This window comes from Medicago sativa, chromosome 4 (assembly GCF_051527215.1).
Source record: "Medicago sativa cultivar Bolivia chromosome 4, Bolivia_mono, whole genome shotgun sequence".
NCBI classification, from domain to species: domain Eukaryota; kingdom Viridiplantae; phylum Streptophyta; class Magnoliopsida; order Fabales; family Fabaceae; genus Medicago; species Medicago sativa.
Window position 1 is genome coordinate 35,061,356 of NC_140752.1, and position 17,426 is coordinate 35,078,781.

The following is a 17,426-nucleotide window of genomic DNA, read 5'->3' on the forward strand; positions in this document are numbered from 1 at the left end:
GGAACAACTCAAAAAATCAAAGTCCCATTCCCACCAATCTAAGGGCCTCTATATGATCCAGTGTATGAAATGCTTTTTATTTTGACTAATGTGTATAAAATGGTAATGAATAGTAAATAAATCATATTATAATGTATTTGCATCTTTTAAGGAAAATGTTAATTAAAGTCGCTGTTTAAGGACCTTAATTGATAATTTTTTATGAAAATTTGTGTATTTAATCCATGTATTGAGAATTGAAGTATTTAAAAAAAATACATTTTTGGTTTGGAAATAATATTAAAAAGCGTCCTGCGATATTCGTTTGCAAGACCCTATTTTTAAAAAGCCAACATTGGTCTACACGTAAAAAAACTTTAGCACAAGTGCCAAATAAATTAAACTAAAAAAATAATTGAAAGGAATGCAACAACCACCGATCTTGGATTATATAAATTACCATATGTAGTGAGTCCATTGTAGCAAGAATATGACTTCAAAGAACTGCTCTCTTATTTTGGTAGTTCTCTTTTTTTGTGTGTTGAGTTTTCATCAAAAGCATTAGCAAGGAACATTGCCAATGCTTCGGAACTTTATGCAAGTAAGTGAACTTCTCCACAATATCCATTTTGTTATTGCATTTACACAATATTATGGAGAAATTATTCATATATAATTAAGTTTTTTCTTATATTAATATATGGTATTCTTGTATGGTTTCAGATGAAATAGGTCTGAATAAGAAGAGACTCCTTGCCGAAATTTGTAGGACACGGCCTGATGCTGCAAGTTGCCACAATTATCCATGAATGATATGTGCGTGTTAGGTTGTACACCCTTCGGTCATTATTATAAATAAAAATCAACATTTTAGATTCATTGATTAAATGATGTAGGTGGTCTATAATAAAGATCATATACATCATTAATTGAATGAATTTAAAATATAAATTTTTGTTTATAATAATAAGCGGAGGATGTATCAATTTTACCGTGAAATTGGTGGAAAAAATAAATAACGTGATGTTGTATTAAATATACTTGCTGCTCGGGCCTTTGGCCCTCTTTTGTAACAGAGAAAAAAAATATATACTTTCTGTTATAGTTTGCTCCAAAATAAAAAAATACTTGTTTAGTTTGATTTATGTTCCATATTGTATGAGTCTCAAGGTAACTTCTCCTTTTGGCCTTTATAAAATGAGCTTTGCTATTTATCTAGAGAGTTTTTATCAAGAATTGATTAGGAAAAGGTTTCGGCCAATTAAATTTGTTATTTGCCAGAAATCAAGGGAGGTAATAATGTGTAATTAAGGAAATGATGTAAATGATGTCTCCTTGGTTGAATTCATCCAGTTCATCCTTGAGGCCTCTTAACGTTACACCAAGACATCGAACCTTCAACCTATGAGGTTCTTCGCCGTTGAATTGTGCATGAACGTCGATCCACCCGACCATTGTTTCAAATCTACACAATAAGAAATTGAAAACAATCAATGAAAAACTCATTCAAACATTTCATCAAACACTTGAAGTGTAAATTTGACATAAACCCTAAAACTCAACTACAACATTAACATGCAAACATCTAACCACAATTAAGCAACATAAGTCATTTACATGTAACATTGTATCATTTCTTGCAAGCAAAATCAAAATTTAAACAGATGAGAGCTCAAGTTTTGCATTGATTGGTCCACTACTTTTTTGTTAATAAAATAATTTTATTTACGTGCTGTTTAAGTGTGTAAATGAACTTATAGTCAATAAAGCTCAAGTTTTGCATTGATTGGTCCACTACTTTTTTGTTAATAAAATAATTTTATTTACGTGCTGTTTAAGTGTGTAAATGAAGGTCCACTACTTTTTTGTTAATAAAATAATTTTATTGACGTGCTGTTTAAGTGTAAATGAACTTATAGTCAATAAAGCTCAAGTTTTGCATTGTCCACTACTTTTTTGTTAATAAAATAATTTTATTTACGTGCTGTTTAAGTGTGTAAATGAACTTATAGTCAATAACAATGTATTAAGCCCGGTAAACCTTCGTTGTTTTTCAAGTACTTCCTCTCTTATGATGTGACTGGTTGTTTGCTTTAATCAAGAATTAGTGGTTCTCTTTTCTTAAATTTAATGGTTGGACCTAATAAAACCCCACAAAACCTGCTTTTGAGGTGAGGATTGCCCCCACCTACAAACACTTATTCAGACCATCTCTCAACCGATGTGGGACTCTTAACACTTTTCCCTCACTAAAAAACCAATCTTCAAATTAATAATCAGAATTGATGCTTAATAGGCTTGCTGATCCTTCTTGACACTCTGATAAATTAATTAGAGCTTTGTCAACGTAGACATGTACCTTATGACTCCAAACATTCAGTAATGAGATAAAGATGAAAATCTGGTTCATGGAGTGAAATTGATCCGTAGTTGCACAATCTGGATCACCATTTTGAGAAGTAATCATAGTTGAATTGATTTTATCTTACCTTGTACATTTTAACCCATATAATTTTGTAATAAAAGTCACTTTATTTAAAATAATTATTTTATTATTTTGATAAGCAAGTAATTTTACAAGTATAATTTTACATGTAACAATGTCTCAAGGGTCAAATGAATTGTTTTTTGTTTGATTTTTAGAATCAAAAGACTTATGAGTTACAGGAATTAGACTTGCAATATTTTATCGAAAAATAGCATGTCTAAAATGCATATGTTTTTAAAATCTAGATAGTTTTGTTGTTGCATTCTAACTCTTGGTATAGAGTTGTTTAAGCTGCACCGAATTTTGGATAATCCTGCTACTGTTGCAAGCTTGATGGGATTTCAGGTATGCATATGTTTTGTTGAATATTACATGATGTAATCGGTATGATTTGTCAATATAAACTTCAGGATAAGTGAAAAACAGAGAAAATTGAGAATAGTATACAACTCTCGCCTGATTTTTCCTTTCACTCACAGTCTGTCAGATTTATAAAATGATTCTTCTCTCTAATTTCAAATTGTTCTCTGGACTTTTTATCAATATGAGGCGATCGTAACATAGTATATAAGACTTGTGATTCAGGCAATCCAATCTTCCGTGTGTAAAGCGGAAGCCCCCCGTTTTCCAAAAATGGGTGATCAAAAGATCGAATCACCATGCGTATCTTGGTGGTCATTACTTTGTAATTTCTTTTTGGCTTACTCCTCTTCCTGTTCTATTGATCAGAAGCATCCAGCAGCGCCACGGAATGGACTTACCTTAAAAAGAATTTCATGTCTCATCTATCCTAGCAAATGAACCTCATCAATGAGGATAGCGTGGTTTATATTTATTTGTCATGGTCCGAAGTTTATGTTTTAAAGCAGGGGATTAAATGAATTTCCCTGCAAGATACAAAATGAATGATCCATTGCAATTATTTCAATTTGGTCTTATTGTTGGGGATTGATGTGAGTGTGTGTAATAATCCTTTTATCAGCTATTTCTTGTGGAATGCTACACTCAATGGTCAATTTCTTCTATCTTCCTTTTCCCCCCCTCTCAACTTAGAAACTTTGATGCAGAAATACTTCACAACAGTACAAGGGGTGGGTTTTATTTTATGTCACTTCTGCATATATTATGATTTTCTTTTCATTATACAAGTAATTTACAAAACATTTTTTTTTATGGTCAATTTAAAATAAAATTTACTCAATGGTTCGTTTATGACACAAGTAATTTACGGTACTTTTTTTTTTTTTTTTAATATAGTGATAAAAATGATTTTTACATTATACATGTAATTGAAACATTGTTGGGATTCAACAAAGCTACTTCAAAGTTCAAAAAAACACGTTGTACCAATTCTTCGGTCTTCCCTACTTTTTTCTTAAAGCATAAATGATTTCAATGATAAATTATGTGGGTTTAGTTATCCTGAAAAAAAGAGAGTAGAAAATAGGTCAAATAAACAAAATAATTTGTCAATAAAATAAGTAATTCAGAAAAGGTTAACAGTTCGGTTCACAAAAACAAATGGTTCGGTTCAGAAAAATTGTGTTAATAACGGTTTGGTTCGGTTTAAAACAACCATAAGAAAAAAAAAAGCAGAAGAAAAAAAAGCTATGTACTCCCAAAAAAAGCATGATAAGTTGGGTCATAATCATGATCATGGAGCAAAATTACATGTTTGCTCTATCTCTTGCATTGAAGACTATGCAGGTTCACATTGGTCCAAAGTTTGCTCAAATCCCTCGGGCATTGAAAATATTCACCCAACGCAAACAGCCATCGAGCAGTTTGACGTATGGTAAGTATTCAAGACATCTGTTGCATGGTTTCCTGTCGTAGATGATCAGCTGGTTTGACAAAAATAAAGTGTGTTGGTTCAATTTTCCTTGTAGCCTAGTTTAACCTTTTTAATGTAGTAATTTATGTGTTAATGGAATATACATTCTTATTATGCATACTTCTGATGAAACTAATACTCTTGCCATGAATCAGCATTGATTTCCACAAGTCATATAACCGCTGTGTCACATACAGTACAAAGAAATATATAACATACAGTACCTTGTGAAAGGAAATCTTCTGCTTGTCGGCATAACTTTTCAAGATTATAGGCATCAAACCGTTGTTCCTGTGTCAATGGTTCAAACAAAGGGACCAGAACCTATAATTCTCATCACAAACATACATTATGCCATGGTAGAAATATGACAACAGAAATAAATAACCTCAAGTTGATCAAATATATCTATTAGGGGTTACCTTTAGAAGTTCGGAGGCACGAAAACCACCAATCCACAAGGAAAACCCTTCAGCCGTTGTTTTCCATATGCCGGTGATAACATTAAAAACATCTATTTTTGCAGCATCAGATTTCATGCAAAATAGTTTGAAATAGTGATTCTTGATGTCAATTACAAGTTCCCCAATCAGCATGTCCGTGACCTGAGCATCTTAAAAGTTGTCTGCTTTGCTCTTCCACCCAGTGTTCATAGTTCATCTTAAAAGTTGTTATTTATGTATTTAGAGTCCAAAAACTAGTTTGAGAATAGAGTTTAATTCAAGAACAGAATAAAGTGTCTAAACTTAACTGCACAGCTTAAGAACTTTCTGAACAATTTTATAGTTGTAATTAGATTCATGAAAGTTGTACGCTGTGCTGCCACTAGGTACATAGCGAGCTTACTTACCAATTGAAGTTATGTACACTAGTAAAATATCAGCACTCACCGACATACTGAGGATATGCTTTCAAAAATATATTCTTCAAAAGGTAAAAAAAATCAAGTTGATATATGTGAGATAACTAACAAACAGGAGACAATGATATGGAAAAAAAAAAAAGTTCAAAACTTGAAGCAATAATTCTTGAGCATTTTAAAGTAATACATAACAAAATCTTGAAAGTAACATAAAAGCAATTGATCACTAAAAATTTCTTATTTGTTCAACAACTTGAAATATATAACAAACTGAAAATTTCTTATTTGTTCAACAACTTGAAATATATAACACACACACACACACACACACACACACAAACGACATCCCTTATATATATATTTGAAAATACCATCATCAAATTAATTCGTTCTCCTGCGATTTGCGCTGTCTCTGTTGTTTGTTCTTTTCAGTCTTATGTTAAACATATTTTCAACAAGTCTAACAAGCCATTGAGGTTTTCCAGTGAAGAAGAATACATTATATCCCAAAAGCAACCCAAATATTGCCCCACATGCATAACCAATTGCCACAGCTTTCCAGCCAAATCCCGATTCTTCTTCATCTTCAGATGTTGAATGTGGTGGCAGATCTTTCTCATTTTTGCATGATTTAGACAATGGAAATCCACACAACATTGTATTTCCTTCATAGGAATCATTTCCAAATGTATCAAATTGTTGAACTGTAGGTATGATTCCCTCAAGGTGGTTTTGTGAAAGGTTCAAGAAAGAAAGGAAATTCAAATTTGTCAAAGCCACAGGAACCTCACCCGTCAATTGGTTACATGAGAGGTCCAACCACTCCAATTTTCTCAAACGACCCAAAGATTGTCGAATGCTACCTGTGATTCCATTGTTTGAAAGGTTAAGTCCTTTGAGAGAATTTAATTCTCCAATGACTTGTGGAATTTTACCTTCAAACAAGTTATTTGATAAATCAATAGTTGTGAAAGTAGTCAATATCTTTGTTAGCTCCATAGAAAAACCTTTCATTGTGACCACCACAGAATCATTATAGTAATTGGACTTACCCATGTATTGCAAACCAATATGCCTATCATTTACATTCATCATTCCTTGAAAGTTCTTGATGCATGATGTTGGCAAGGAGCCACAAAAATGATTGTTAGAGACATCAAAAATTCTCAACTTAGGAAATGAATGCTTGGTGCTGTTTACACTGATTTTTGGTAAACAATCGCTGGTTTAAAAATAATTACTTGTAAGATCAACCAGTAAATAATCTTAGGAGCATATTTGTGCTTTTGTTATTTCCAGGAAATTGTAATGTTCTTAAAGGATTAAATAAACAAGAATAATAAAAGCAATCGAACTCAACCCAGTTGAATCCAATCGAATTTGTTAAGCAAAAAACAAGTAAATTGTTCAAAAAGAACAAGTAAAATGTAAAGACATTTAAGAAAAGGAAAGTAAATTGCATTGATTGAATGCAAATTGGTACACAGGTTCATGCATTGCAACTTGTGACTCGTTTCTCGCTCCCATACGGATAATTTGAGTGTAAGTTTTTTGTATGATTGAATTGTGACCACTTTTCCATCGGGAAAACTACTATTTATACAAGTAAAAATAACTACCTAAATTCGAATTCAAATCTATAACTATAGAAAACTAACAAGTCTTATCCATACAATTCGAATTTCGAACGCGCCTTTTGGAGATGTCCGTTGCTTGCCCTTATCTGAAATAACCGTCCCTCGATAGGTTCTGTTTGCAAAACTGAGACACGCGTTTCCAACAAGTTCGATTTCGATGATGACCTATGAACATGGTTTATTTCTTCGATGATAAGGTCAACTTTCTTTGACTGTATTTAATAATAGCCTTCAAAAATATAGACTAACAAATTGCCCCCCAGAAACGTCATTGTCGACTCTTCTTATTGATAGGGAGAGTAAGATGTTTCTGACCCCGATAGATGCACTTTGACTCTAATCGACATTTTGAAGCTATGACGTCATCTGTTTATAGAAACAACTTTTTTTTCAACAAAGAGGATTTTAGCGTCCCCACCATAGTTAGTGGGCCACGTAGTCATTGGGAACTACCACTTTAAAGAAAACCGTCAACACAAGATATTGACACCTGTCTTGATCAAAAGGTTATAAAACACAAGGTTTTTTCCTCTATCTTTCAACTTCCTAACTTTCCCTTTTCACTATTCACTTTTCTTCTTTTCAAAGAAGCTAGAAAAAACTTTTTTTTTTTTTCAAAATTTCATCTTTTCCCAGAAAAATCACACCATTCTGTTCGTCACTTTTACTAAACATTTCTTATCATGACGAATGCGGAAAGCACTTCCTCCAAGGCTACCAAACACGACGAACAAATCAATTTTTCTAAGGAATTTTCCGTTGGTGCCCCTGTGTTCATAGAAGAGCCAGACATCAAGGAAGCTGAGGAGAAAATCTGGAAATCTCAGGTAATTATCCCTTGCCCTAAATCACCACATGCATTATTAGGGCCGCTCCCAATAGACAAAGAAACCCCAAAAAGTCTTAGTGCTGTTTTTCCGTGTTTAGAAGAACAACTACCTTTAATTTTCACTAAAGGTCCATATGACTTGAGTTTCTTAAAATCCAAATTCAGAACAGAGCCAAAAATTGGTGAAAGTGAACCCTACATTGGCTGGTTAGATAAGTTAGAAAAGAAGAAAGGTCAATTTTGGAAAGATATAGGAATCTTTGACCTTATCCAGCTGTCTAGGCAAGGACCCAAGTACCACAATGAACTGATAATTGCTGCCTTACACTTTTGGAATCCTTCGACAAACAGCCTCCACTTAAAATGTGGTATGCTCACACCTACCCTGCTAGATGTCGCAGGCATCACTGGTCTCAAACCCACTGGCCTAACCTTCGATCCTGATAAACATCATTCAGAATTCTCATTTGACTTTGCCAGGCCTGCATATGGAAATTTCATCATAGATCACCATGATACTTCGACTGCCGAAGTTTCTGACACAGAGCATTGCCTTCTTGACTTATTGGTTATCTAGGTTCATTTTTTGTTCGAGGTCCATCCAGATTCCTAAGAAATTAACAACCTTAGCCATTCAAATACACGAAGGCAAAGATATCTGCCTAGGCAAACTAATTCTAGGATCTTTGTATGAGAACTTGAACCAAGCTGTGTCTAGTATTAAAGAATACCCATCCCGAGGCAGTCTTATCATTCCTGGTCCCATTTGGTTTTTCCAACTGTGGCTCTTAGGAAAAAACTGGTTGTTAGCCTTCCTACTCGCCTTTCGAAAGCATATGAAGATAGCCCTATCGAAGGTATAGGCCTAGCCATGCTCCAATATGGAAATAGGACTTTTCAGGACTTGTTTTCCATTCCTTTCGAGGCTCTTCTAGGATGTGATGTTTTTACACCTACTATGGCCCCATTTGTTATCAGATCTCGAGGGCCAACCTGGTTTAAGAAAGAATTCCCAGCAACCCTTGTTGAAGATGAGGCTGAGACAAATGTCATCTAGGAAGCCTATTTGACTCCCACACTTCTGTCCAGCAGGATCACAGCTGGTGGTCCCTACGGATTGTATGGCTACCAGCCAAATCTGTCGCTCGACAATTTGGTTTGGTTCAACCCAGGCCCACTTACTTGTATAACAACATAGATGACCTGAGGCAGCCATTACTAGAACACATCTGGAGATCAACTTTGCGCAAGGCTGAGAAACAAACTCTCATTTTCAAGCCCGTTTCATTTGCTTTATCTACTTCATGTATTGAGGCATTCTTTCGATGGTGGCGAGACTATTATAAGCGCCAGACCAATCGAGTGAATCCTGGCCAATTGCTTCCTCAACTAATTCTTGCTTTTAACACTGTGCAGAACAGGACCAAGAAGAGCAAAGGTACGCATATCCGAGAAATTCAGGCTTTTCAGAAATATTTTCAAACTGCATATGACCCTTTACATTCAGGCTGTTAACTATGCCGCCCAGACTTTAAGGGATAAAATTTATGACTAACTTCCTTCGATGAAGTTTCCACCTTTTACTCCCAGTAAATATCTTTTTGCACTTCACTTTAAAACGAAGTTCCCGCCATTGCCAACCAGTAAATTGGCATTGGCTTTTAGGCCACCATATCCAAAATGGCTACCTATGTTTCTTCACTGGGAATGATACAAAAATTAATAAAGAGAGATGAGGATAAAGTGACTGCATCAAAATGTGACCTATACACTTTTAGAGGTCACCTTGGCCTAGACCTACCACATATTCGAATCACTTCTCCAATAGGAGTAGGTATGAAATTACCAATTTTTTAAAACAAATAAACAAATTAGAGAGAAAAACAATTGCTACATATCTTTTCTATCCATTTGTTTGCAGCCGTTTCCCTGGATTCGGAGGATGGAGACCAAGGAGATGATGAAGGCGAACCGAGAAAATCGAAGTCTAAATCAGGGAAATCGTCAAAGAGGAAAAAATCTTCTAAATCAGAGAAGAAACAGATTATGCCTTCTCCCGAACCATCTCCCAAGGAAACTGAGGACCTTGCACCTGAAGACCAAGTAAGTCCCGTTTGGCTCGACCTATCTTCGAATATTACTTTTGCGATGATCTCTTACCGCTGACGTCCTTTCAGCCCGATTCCACCTCCGAGGCTATTGAAGTTACCACAACTTTGGAAATGCCCAAGACCAAAGAAGCCCGAAGGAAAAGGAAGCATAAAACACAGGAAATTACTATCGAGACAACACATACCGAAGGATCTCCGGCCAAATCGAGCCCCAAAAGAAGGAAGCATGGCCATAAGGATTCTAATCCTAACAGTGCTCATTCCTGTGTAGGCGATAATGTTTCGAAGGTAATTTATCGATCTAATGCCATATTTGACATGTTTCTTTTCATGTTATTTCGACAGTTCCTTACAACATTTGTTCTATCTTTTTTCAGGGTGTCGACCATGGCATTGTTGATACATCCCAACAAGGTCAGCTTCTCCTTGCTGACAAAGTAACCCCAACCCTATCGTCGAGGAAGAAGAGGGCGTCGAGACTAGTTCACCTGACGTTGTGGTTGTTTCTCCTAACCAACCATCAAAGACACCTTATGAGGGCCTGGATCTTGACAAGGTGGTCGAAGAAGAAAGACCAATCTTTGAGAAGGACACCTCTGATCAAGGTGACTATTTATCGAAAAATAGTCACATCAATGGCAGAACTCGACTTGACAGATACCATTATTGGTCAAGAAGAACTGAATCGTCTCGAGAAAGTTAACCCTCTAGACGCCTTTGCTTTCCTGATGAAAAATGACGTACTTTTCTTGAAGAGTAGCGGGAAATCCTCAAACGTTTCTGCTGACGATCCGTCAGAAACTTCAAAAGAAAACCTTTCGGCGGAATTTCGAGATAAAGTCTTAAGAGTTAACCTGCTGGAGGCCATTGAGCAAGATGAAAACGTCGTTGATGAAGTAAAAAGGCTACTTCACAAATTGAGTGAGCTTCCCTCTGGTTCGAAATTTCGAGACCTTTCTCAAGTGTTGGAGCCTCTTCTCGACAGCATTAACCAAAGCTTTCAGGAGAAGAAAACTGGTCAGGCTCAACTTGCAGAGCAACAACAACGCTGCGATAAACTCATGGCAGACGTTTCTGCCTTCAACGCAAAGTTCGAAGCCTTTCAACAGGAAACTCCAATTATTCAACAGAAGGTTAAGGAGATTGATGCTGCCATTGCGAAACGCAAAGCAGAAATCCAAGAACTAGAGTCCCAAAAGACTAATCTCTTGAGCAAGGAGGAAGTTATGAAACGAGAGGCCGTTGCTGTCCTACAAAAGGCCAAGGATTCGAAACGAACCCAGCAACAAATACAAGCTCTTGCTAATCATGACAAGGTTCTCGATGAAAAGCTTATCGAATTCAAAAGCAAACTCGACAAACTCTTTTCTGAGTTTGCTATTTAGTACAAATTCCTTGTAATTTTACTTCTTCCAAACACTTTGTGTTTTTTTTTGTTTTGTAATGGTAGAATTACCGCTTTAATGGCATTTTTAATTTTTATCTTAAAAATCTCGTTTGCCTATTTATTTCCTTTAAAATATCACAAAATCACAATTTGGAACAAGTTTCAAGAAACCATAATGATGAGAAACTAAAAAGTTTCTTTTGTTTAACCAAACAAGTTAAACTGCCTAGGAAAACGTAAACTTCTTATCAATGATGACTTTAGAGGAAAATAAAATAAAATAAATAGATAAACTTTACAACTTCCCTCTTTTTCCAAGGCAAATCTACAGATGCCAAATGCCACGTGTATGCATCTGTATCTGATAGAAAACCGTAAAAATGCAACCCCCTCAACTTCTACCTTCATTATAAATACCAAGTTTTTCTTGAAAGTTCTACCATTCTCTTGCCAACCTCATTTTGCTTAAGAAAAAGAAACTATCAAGTTTTTCTCTTCTTCCAAAATGAATTTTCTGGGCGATGATCTCCTCATCAACATTGTTAAGAGGGTTGCTGCTGATGATGCACCTTCTTTCTGCAACTTCATGAGAACTAGCAAAAGGCATTGTTCTCTCTGCCGAACCACTGAAGTTCTAAGGGTTCTCAATGTTCACTGCGTCAAGATGCTTACCGAACTTGACCTTACTTATGACACCTTAAGGTTCTCATGGCGCTTGTGGCACGCTGGCCATCCCATGTTCTGCCTTATCCGCTGCACTCAACAGCTTCTTCACGAACGGCCAAAGCTTGACGTCGTAAGAATCTTGCTCGAGAAAGCCATAGGTGCTGGCTCTAACAGCGCCAGGTATTTCGAGGTCTTACTGAGGGCTACTAGTTACCCTCGCCCTGATTATGCGCAGCTTTTCAAAGATTTCAATGCACTCTTAGAGACCAGGAAGATGTATCAGTACCGGCATGACGTATTGGGAATAGGTACTCCATACCGCTATCATTGTTCGTGGCACAGGAGACGGTACCCCGTCACCATGCTTTGACCTGTTTATGCAACAACTGGTACAACTGCCCTGGTGATGGCAGAAGGGGAGGATATCATGGGTTTCTCCCTGCTGAGGACGAGGAGTATGACCAAAACAACTTCTGCATTGGCTATCGTCTTGACAGCGAAATCAGATGGTTTGTCGACGTCATTGGCTTCGACCACAATGTTAGAGCGTAGATGGCTCTTAGGGTTTTTACCCTTGTAATTGTTTTTATAGGCATACTGATTGGGATTCGATGCCTCTTTCTGATGGGGTATTGTGGCTACCCTCTTTACCCATTTGGTTGATGGTGTTGAATAGCCAGATTTCCTGCCCCCAGAGAAAACCCAAGTGTCGGTAGGAGCCTTTGCAGAAGGATGGAAAGTTTTCCTATGATTCTTGCCTGGATTCTGCTCTGAGGTTTTCATCTTATAGGGAATTCCTCGTTTGTTGAAACCGAATTTTGGTCGGTTATCAACCCATCCTCCTTTGCGCTTGGCATGTGGTCGAAATCCTTCAACAGATTTTGCAGCCTCTTTGTCGAAGACTGCGCTACACCTGGGGCAAAGCATGGCATTGGTGTTGGATATCTTGCACCTGTTGAGGAAATCAACTAGATCTTCCTCATCTTTAGGATATGCCACTTTTATTTTTTCCACAAAATGGTCTTCAGTAACCGTTGCGTTTTTGTACTGATGGTCCTCAGCAACCATTTCCACGTCATCTTGTGGGTTTTCTTTGGACATCGTCATCGAGGGAGAGGGTTCAATCTCGAAATCCTTAGAAATATCTACCATGTTTATGGCAACAACATTAGCGTACATGGAGTCAGCCTTTTTTGAGGAATCTACATCTGCTTGCGTCAGCTGTTTGGCCTTGTCCCCGAATTTCAGCCTCCCCTCGTCGAGAGCCTTCTGCACAGAATCCATGAAACGAGTGCAACAAGATAAGTTATGACCCAAGAAACCATGGAACTTACAAAATCCTCTCTTTTTCCTCTATTCTAAAGGAGGTAGTTTCATGTTTTTTGGCACTAAAATTATGCCATCAGTAACTAAAAGATCAAAGATCTCCTCACATTTAGAAACATCGAAAGGTACGTTTTAGGAGGATACTTGTCATTTTTAGGTTCCTCAGGATTTTTTCCATTCGATGGCCTTAGCAGTTTGCATGTATAAGGTGGCCCATCTTTTAATTCTGCTAAATTTATTTCGTTATCTTCGACAGTGTAACACCCATACTAGACGTATCTAGAAAGTCTAGCATGTGCGTTAGTTTAGTACTGGATAGATTAAAAATTTACAACATAAAAACTTCGAATGAATTTATATACAACAAAATGCGTTCGTACAATATCAATGTAACAACCCGATTTTTGCTAGTTTTATTTTATTATTTATTTATATATGTTATATGTGTTTATATGTGATTATTTGCTTTTGTGTGTATTTTGGTTGGGATTCGTAGAATTCGGTGTTAGAAGGGTATTTTAGTCATTTTGGACTTAGAGGCATTTTGGTCATTTTGAGAGTAGGGGTAATCTTGTAATTTAGTTGAGGATTATTTTTAGTACTTAGTGAGAGTTATTATTTCACCAAGTTACTAGAGAGGATGTAGTAATTATTTTATTTACCGGTAAGTGACCGTTAGTGATATATTTTACTGTTAGTGTTGTATTTTACCGTTAAGAGAGTAATAACATTTTTGAGGTTAGAGTAGAAATGGGTTAGACCCATTAAGGTGTGGTGAGTTAAGCCCAATTAAGGGAGCCTATATAAACTAATGTTAGTAGAGAGATAGGGTTTTTCACAACATTTTTCATTTGAGAAGAGAAGAGATAGAGGCTAGAGGGAAGAACAAGAACAAGAGTTAGAGGCAAGAGAGGATTCATCATCTAGGAGCTAAATTGAAGCTTGGGTTAGAGAATCTTGGTGCTAGAGGTAAGAGGGTTATAATTCAACCATAATTCATAACTTTTCATTTCTACCCATTTTATGAAATTGATGAATTGAATCTAATTGTTGTAAATTCGTGCATGATTATTGTTGTTATGTTTGAGAACATGATTTGTATGATAATTGCATGTTAGTATGTGAATTAACATGTCCAAATGCATAGTTGTTGGTGCTTTGTGTTCTTGAGCAAATTTGATGAAAAATGAAGTTGTAGTGATGATTTGTGCATGAATTTGTGTTCATTAGTTGTTGTTGATGATTGTTGAACTGTTGGAACCAAATTATTATGATTGCAATTGTTGTTTATGGATTTGGGAAGGGATTTGTGGTTGTGTTGGTGTTTAGAGAAATTTCATGATTTTGATGAAATGAGTCAAATTGTTGTTTCATTCATGTTTGTTTAACTGTATTGAACCTATTTTGACCCATAAACATTTTCTGGAACGTGTTTTGGGAGTTGGGGATTTGAAAAATGGGATTTTGGGTGAAAAAGGTGTGAAAACCCATAACTGCTGAAGAAATTCGCCAGAATTTCGCTAATAGCGAAACTGTCTGGAGTTTTTTCGCTAATAGCGAAATTAAGCTAATAGCAAAAATTGAGCTAATAGCGAAATTTCGCTAATAGCTCAGATTTCGTTAATAGCGAAATTGCCTAGAAACAGTTTTTCTGTTTTGTTGTTTTGAGCTTTTGGGGACCAATCCAATACTTCTAAAATGTTTCTTTGGACTTAATTAACCTCTGTTTACACCTTAAATCCTACTGGAACATGATTTGAATTAGTTTGGACTTGAATTTGTGAAAATCTTCTAACTTTTATAAAAACGGTCCAAACGTCGATTTTTCCGAAAACTCGTTTTTCTCCGGAGTTTGAGGTGGGATTAAAGTTGTATATTGTTCATATGATTTCTAAAATTGGTTGTGATTGGTTTCTTCAAGTAGTAACTTGTTTTGCTTTGAAAATGAGAATTTTCTTGAAAAGTGTTTCGGTGAGATGAACTTTGTGATTTTTATGAATTCATCGTATTTGGCCGATGAAATGCTTATGTAACCTTTACTGCACATATGTGTGACTTGTGAGGATACATGGCCGAGGCAATTGAGCTTGTTTACTTGGTTTTGACTTAAATGCTCAATTACTTGAAATATTTTGACTTTGAGAGACGAATTTGATTAAAAATGATTTTGAGAGCCTATTGTTTTATGAATTCTTTATGGATAGATTAATATGATTATGAGATGATGTATGAATGGTTGTTGAGTGATGAATATGATGTTTGTGATCATATGTTGTATTTGTTCCTTTATTTGGATTGTAAGGAATTATGTGGAAATGTGGCAACTATATGTTGATTTATGTGGAGATGATTGATGATGTATATATGTGACAATTATATGTTGATTGAATTGTGGATGTTGTTGGTGATTGTATATATGTCAAGTGGTGGTGAATTGTTGTCGATGCATATATACTAATTGAATGGTGATGAACATGTCTATGTTATGTTGTTTGTTGAACATGTTAAATGTGTATTGTTGGTGGTGAATTCATACATGCTAATTTGATGTTGATATTGTTGGTGAATGCATGTATGCAAAATGATGGTGATGGTGAGGTGATTATTGTTTGTGTGAACATATGCATTGAGTCGAGTCATATGTTCATGCATTCATGACTGATGGTGGTGGATTTTATATCCAATTGAGGTGATTACGATGTTTTTGTTGCATCGAAGGTGACGACCTTGAGGTGATTTGGTACCACATGCATCTAGAAGAGTCTAGAGCATCATATGCATTTGATTAGTTGATGAGTCGTGTCATAATTGAATATATGACTTGGTGAATTTGTGGATTGGTGAAATTTGGTGAATGTCGTGATTGTGTGGATTGGTGTATATGTACATTGGTGGATTTGTTGATGGTTGTGAATAATTGAATTATGCTCTAATTGCATGTCTTATTTGTTTGTGCTTATACACTTGGTGAATCTATTTGATGATAATTAATTTGATAATAATGATGAAGTGAGAGTTGTATATGTATATGCATATGATGTGGGGATTTCCTTGATGATGATTACTTGCTTATAACTTTGAAATGTTGAATTGTACCTTTGAATTAAGTATGCTAAGTGGAGAATAAGGTGATTAATCCTTTCTTTGACTGATAATTGATGAACTTATGTCGATGATTTGTTTAGAGATTGGATATGCTTGCTATGCCATGTTAATAATGTGATAGCTTGAAATGTAAGTGATGGGGGATAATAATCATGTGATGCTAGTATTCTAGGAGGGATGGTTTGGTATATGTGATATGTATGATTCCTTGAATGCTATGTTTTCATATGGATTATGATGATGTAATGCTAACCCTCAGTGGTTTACCACCTACCTTTCTGTATGGACGGTTAGATGGAGTGCAGGACGCTTAGTTTGTATGCTTGACGTTGCCGAGGAGTGGAGTTCCTCTTTTATATGCAAGTGTCTAGATTAGGGCTCTGATCTAGGATAGTGCTTGCATGTTGATTTGTTTTGACTATGTAGTTTTGAGATGAGATATTATTGTATTTTGAGATATGGAGGATATATTTTTATGATGTTGAGATTGGGAGTTGATTATGGATTATAAGTATATGTCCGCTGCTATGTTATGTAACATGATATTTATGCATGTATGTTTTGATTTGAAGACGTAGCATCTATTTCTATAATATGTTTATATATATTCGCGCGTTTTACCGCTTAATAGAAATAGGGAGTTACAAGTTGGTATCAGAGCCGTGGTCGGTCTTGTCCAGGCCAAAACCCGTTGAATTTCCTGTTGTATGCGACATGTACGGAAGTACTGTCGGTACTTGTTTTGCTGTTCCGTTCTTCTAGGTGGGTTTGAGCGTAGTGGGGGAGTAGCAGGTTGCTTCAGGTTCGTTGGGTCTGGCATGGGAAGGTATCTTTGGCCGCGGAGGCTCAGTTGGTTGTGGTTTGTGTTAAGGTTCCTGTTGTTGTTGAGTTGGATCTTTTGTGTCTTCCCTTGAAGCATATGGACGTGATTTTCGGTATGGATTGGATGTTGACTTTTGGTGTTAACATTAATTGTTTGACCAAGAGTGTAACATTTTCTAAGCCAGTAGCTGAGGAAGGTGGGAAGTTCTTGACCGCGGAACAAGTGAAGAAGTCTTTGGATGGAGAAGCTTGTGTGTTCATGATGTTTGCATCCTTGAAGGAGAGTAGTGAGAAAGGAGTTGTTGATTTGCCGGTAGTATAAGAGTTTCCAGAAGTTTTTCCGGACGACATTACCGAGTTACCGCTGGAGAGGGAAGTTG

At 36.1% G+C, this 17,426-nt stretch overlaps 2 long non-coding RNA genes and 2 pseudogenes across 2 annotated transcripts; 3 read left to right on the top strand and 1 right to left on the bottom strand.

The window, feature by feature from the left end:
• The first annotated feature begins 449 nt into the window (after positions 1 to 449).
• LOC146929010 (uncharacterized) lies at positions 450 to 1,110 on the top strand. Its single transcript, XR_015008232.1, has 2 exons — positions 450 to 580; positions 703 to 1,110. It is a non-coding gene; the product is annotated as an uncharacterized LOC146929010 (long non-coding RNA).
• A 1,059-nt stretch (positions 1,111 to 2,169) lies between these two features.
• LOC146929011 (uncharacterized) lies at positions 2,170 to 3,476 on the top strand. Its single transcript, XR_015008233.1, has 2 exons — positions 2,170 to 2,812; positions 3,197 to 3,476. It is a non-coding gene; the product is annotated as an uncharacterized LOC146929011 (long non-coding RNA).
• A 2,047-nt stretch (positions 3,477 to 5,523) lies between these two features.
• LOC146929012 (receptor-like protein 47) overlaps positions 5,524 to 17,426 on the bottom strand; it is a 112,688-nt pseudogene continuing 100,785 nt past the window's right edge.
• On the top strand, positions 7,484 to 13,878 carry LOC146929013 (uncharacterized; annotated as a pseudogene).